The sequence below is a fragment of the Salvelinus sp. IW2-2015 genome, linkage group LG13 (assembly GCF_002910315.2).
Source record: "Salvelinus sp. IW2-2015 linkage group LG13, ASM291031v2, whole genome shotgun sequence".
Classification (NCBI taxonomy): domain Eukaryota; kingdom Metazoa; phylum Chordata; class Actinopteri; order Salmoniformes; family Salmonidae; genus Salvelinus; species Salvelinus sp. IW2-2015.
Window position 1 is genome coordinate 43,290,585 of NC_036853.1, and position 5,485 is coordinate 43,296,069.

Below are 5,485 nucleotides of genomic sequence, written 5' to 3' on the forward strand. Positions count from 1 at the left end.
GTTAATTCAAGTTTACATGATTTGTTTAATCACGTAATAATTACACAAAGAATTGATTTGCTAAAATAACAGTCTTCACATTTAATGATAGTCACAGACACGACACACCCTTACAAGTGACCACAACCATGTGTCTGCCTTTCCCTTACTTAGTAACATATCCAACATTAATTAACCCAACCATATACAGTGGGGCAAAAAAGTATTTAGTCAGCCACCAATTGTGCAAGTTCTCTCACTTAAAAAGATGAGAGAGGCCTGTAATTTTCATCATAGGTACACTTCAACTATGACAGACAAAATGATTTTTAAAAATCCAGAAAATCACATTGTAGGATTTTTAATGAATTTATTTGCAAATTATGGTGGAAAATAAGTATTTGGTCAATAACAAAAGTTATTGTATTTTTTGCTAATCTTTATCAAGGGTGCCAAAAATGGACCTGACTGTATATGACACAGTGCAAAAGTCAAGAGTATGTCAAGAATGTCAACAGGACTCTTCAGTCCCAGACTAACTTGGTGTGTGCATGTTGAGAAGTCTGATGGTTCTAACTTCTTGCCACTCAGTGCTACAAATGAAATAATATTCCTGTGCCCATATTCATAAAGTGTCTTAGGATAAGAGTGGTGATCTAGAATCAGTTTTGCTGTACAGATTAAATAGATAAAATGACGTGGACCAGGGGAACCTGATCCGAGATCAGCTCTCCCACTTTATGAATATGACCCATTTGTCCTTACTTTAGGGATTAGGAAATGTCGGCTGGATGGCATCAGGGTGTATTCAGGTGTTCCAAATGTAAGTCGTCACCGAAAATGTGTTGTGCTAGGGTGAATGTAAATCTGTCACTCAGGACAAGGACAGTGATGCTCATGAATGTGGTAAAAGCAATTTTGCTTGATATGTTATATTATTGTAAATAGGTTTTATTTGATTCAAYATGATTTTGAAATATTACCATGGCTGAAAGTGTTAAATGCTGCCTGTGCAGCCCCAAATCATAAGAACATTTGAAGACAATAGACAAGAACTGTGCAGCTCAAAAGCGTAACGTTTTATTATTTTTACAAGTTATAAACATGACATTTCAGCCATCAATGGCCTAAATATTCTACTAAATCTAAATAAACATTTTGATTGTGACAATTGAATTTAACCAAGTGGCAATTTGGGATTTAAACAAACAACAAAGCGGTCATCCGACCATTCTTTTTGGTAAACAGCTGAGGGATAGGACTAGAGCAATTCCACTTTCAAATTCATAGACTGAGCTTTGGATGCAAGGACTGACCATCCATGAGATCAAAATGATAACCATGTTTTGAAGCCATAGAGTTTGTTTACAAATATACTGAACAAAAATATAAATGCAACATGTAATGTATTGGTCTCATTTTTCATGAGCTGAAATAAAAGACCCCAGAAATGTTTCATATGCACAAAAAGCTTATATCTCTCAAATTTTGTTCAAAAATAACATCCCTGTTAGTGAGCATTCTCCTTTGCCAAGATAATCAATCCATTCACCTGACAGGTGTGGCATATCAAGAAGCTGATAAAAACAGCATGATCATTACACAGGTGCAACTTGTGCTGGGGACAATATTAGGCCACTCTAAAATGGGCAGTTTTGTCACACAACACAATGCCACAGATGTCTCAAGTTGAGGGAGTGTGCAATTGGCATGCTGACTGCAGGAATGTCCAACAGAGCTGTTGCCTGAGAACTTAATGTTAATTTCTCTACCATAAGCCGCCTCCAACATCGTTTTAGAGAATTTGGCAGTAGATTCAACCGACCTATCAACCGCAGACCACTTGTAACCACTTCACCTGTGGGATCATTTGAGGATATTTTGTCTGTAAAAAAGCCTTTTTGTGGCTGAAAAACTCATTCTGATTGGCTGGGCCTGGCTCCYCAGTGGGTGGGCCTATGCTCTCCCAGGCCCACTCATGGCTGCACCCCTGCCCAGTCGTGAAATCCATAGATTAGTGCCTAATTAATTCATTTCAATTGACTGATTTCCTTTTATGAACAGTAACTCAGTAAAATCTTTGAAATTGTTGCATGTTGCGTTTATATTTTTGTTCAATATACATATTTTTTATTTWATTTAATTTTTTACAAACAATGGCTTATATTTTGGGTTCTAAAGTTGAACTAAGCTCAGTTGAAGTAAGTTCGAGGCAAATTAAAAAAGAAGTCAATATATCAGAAATGTGAAAGTCCTAAAATGGATGTTACAATACCATATTGCCCCTTACAACAAACAAAAACAATCCATGGGAAGGGGATGTAATTGCACACTCCTTTCTAGACATAAAAACGGATTTAATTGGTCCTCAACACGACCCCAAAAAATCTGCATTGCCATAGTAATGGTTAAAAGGTTATTCCGAGTTGAATTTAAATGTTTACCAAAGTTTGCTTGCTAAATCCCCTATCCTGCTTCGTGACGTACTTCTCTGGAGCGGGAAATTCTGAGTTGATTTGAGCTCTGACTAAAGTAAGCTTGGTAACTCATTAATCTTGCTTTCTGGAATAACCCTTTGCTTTCTCCCTAGTGTGGGTCCCCATATGTCTTTTCAGATGGTGATTCTGACTGAAGCCTGTTCCACAATCAGGGCAGCGGAATGATTTCTCCCCTGTGTGAATCCTTATGTGCCTTTTTAGTTCACCATTGGAAATGAATTGTTTGTCACATTCATGACAGTGGTATGACTTGTCCCRTATGTGGATCTTTAAGTGGGCTTTCATATTGCTAGCAGTGCTAAATCCTTTGCCACAATCACGGCACTGGTATAGCTTCTCTTCTGTGTGGCTCCTAATGTGTCTCTTTAGATGGTCACTCCGGTGGAATCCTTTGTCACAATCAGGGCAGGGGTATGGAGRTTTCTCCCCTGTGTGGCTCCTCATGTGTACTTGTAGATATCCAAACTGAGTGTAGCTTTTGCCACAATCAGAGCATTGGTATTGTTTCTCATCTGTGTGGATCCTCATGTGCACAGACATATCATATTCCATAGTGAAACATTTACTACAAACCTGACAAGAAAACCTAGCTCCGGCGTGAGCTTGGTGGTGATCTATCATACTTTGTTGTGACTGAAAACGCATTCCACACACACCACAAAGATGTTCTTGATCTTTTACATGAGTTTGCACATGTTTCATTAATGAACCCATATAAAGAAAAGACTTGCCACACACCTTACAACAAGAAACAGCAGCATTACTTTGACTGGGTGATTTCACGTTAGATAACTCTATAGATTTTCTAACCTTAGTATTGATACAGGAATGTTGGATTTTTACAATCCGTTTTCTCTTTGATTAAAACCTAAATGAGATCCTGCATTTTTAATACTACGGACACTTTCAGAGTTCTCACTCTGATCCTCAGAACAGTCTGGATTTACTCCAGAGAGGGTCTGAGAATCACTGGTTGGTTCGCATTCTCTGTAGTCTTCTCCATCCGGGTTCTGTTTTGATCTGTTCAATTGTAGTATTGGGCAGAGTGTCACCCTCTCGGTTCCCTTCCTTTGGGGCTTGATAGAGATGTGAGGGCTGAGTTGGGTCCTCATCACAGTCACTTTTCACGGGGACAGGAGTTAATATGAACTCTATGGTATGTGAGTTCTGCTCTTCCTCTTGACAGGGCCCGAGTTCCCCCTGTTCCTCTTTTATCTGTGTGGGCTCTGTGTCTTCCTGCCMCAGGCTGGGGCTCTTCTCCTGCTCACGGTGCTGCAGCTCAGGGGGTACCTCCACTTCAGACAGAGAGGGTGAACTGCTGGAGGTCTGGAGGAAAGGATTAAACAAAACCTCAATGCTGACATGAGGGGTATGCCTACAAGTTAGAGCTACAATCTGGGATTTAGGAATCTGTTTATGGTCATTTTAATTATTGATATACACTGCTAACCATATGTATTTGGACAGCGAAGTTAAACATCTAATTTGGGCTATAAATGGCATGTTTTCTTTGGAAGCACTGGTTCTCCCAACTTAAAAAGTTAGGAGCACAACATAACATTGAGGGCCACCAGAAAAAGAGGATTCTTTAAATAAATTGAGATATAGCCTATATTGGGCATAAATGAACTTGAGCTACTTCTGAAGCACATGTTGTGGCCTAGAAACTAACTACCCTGTAAAGATATGTTTATTATAAAAAGCAAACATTTTGAATATTAGGTTTCTACATGGTTAGGGCCCTATAAAATAAATACTTTTTTGCCCAATTCCATTTTCTCAGTTTTGTTTTTCTAGGTTTCCGATTCTCTCAATCACACTTTTTTCATAGAAAAACAACAAAAGTGAATGTTCAAAGTCCACAACTATGCCATATCAGGAGACCACAGTTTTGATGTTTGTGAAAAAGTTCAGTTCACATACGCTCGAACCGCGCACACTCACAGTAGCAGCATTCCTGTGCGTTGCCTCTCCAGAAAGTTGCAKGAAATACAAATCACTGATTCATTCTGTTCATGTYTTATGATATACTTGGACAAATTCATTCATCTTTTGAACTGTTTGGGCTGGAAACAATCCGTTTTCTATGTAGCCTATTAATGGTGCAACCATAACGCTAACGAAGCTGTGCTGAGTTTCTTCTCTGAGGCACTCGGAAGCAACCGCACAGCAAAGCCGAATCATTACAACAATAATAATCTGGGTGATTTTTTCCTAGGCGCACTGGTCCTCCCAAATAAAGATGTCAGGTGGCACGGCAAAATATTAAGGAGCATATGCAACCAAAATGGTTGCTCATTAGAGCCCTAATAATACATGCATAATTAACCAACTGCCGTCCACTCCCAGCGGAGAAAGGCACAGAATCCTTACATTCTAACATGGCATCATTTAGTGCACAAGATCGGCACACTCATTCCTGTCTCATCTAGTGAACGCACGCTCCGAAGCAACAGGGATTGCCTGGCTGCATGCACATACCATTAGTTATTTTGATAACAGTGAAAATACACTAAACAAAAACATAAACGCAGCACCTAAAGTGGTGGTCCTGTGTTTCATGAGTTGAAATAATATATCCCAGAAATGTTCCATATTTTCTCCTTACCCGATCATTCTCGTCCTGGTACTCCACGACCATTCTCAGCTGCACCAAACATCTCCAAAGTAGCAGCCTTTAAATGCCAATTTAAAAAATACATGCAATAACTGTAGTTTAGACATTTCTTTCAGTGGTCTCGTTCACGAGGAAAGAATTGCAGTCACAAAATAATAGTGATGGGTCGTTCACGAACGAGTCGGCTCTAAGAGCCGGCTATTGTAGGCAGGGGCGAAAATCTGATATCAACCTTGGAGGGGACAATTACATTAAATTTTCTCAGGAGCAATTCCTGAGGGGGACACCAAAAGTAGTGCTGTAACACATAGACTATGTTGTAATATGTTAAATGTATATTGAGGGACCATAATCACTACTACTGGATAATTGTTAGGTACAGTAGTTAACT

General features: G+C 39.3%; 1 pseudogene; it reads right to left on the minus strand.

Moving 5' to 3' along the window:
- Nucleotides 1–1,037: 1,037 nt before the first annotated feature.
- On the minus strand, nt 1,038–5,118 carry LOC139028479 (zinc finger protein 121-like; annotated as a pseudogene).
- Nucleotides 5,119–5,485: the final 367 nt, after the last annotated feature.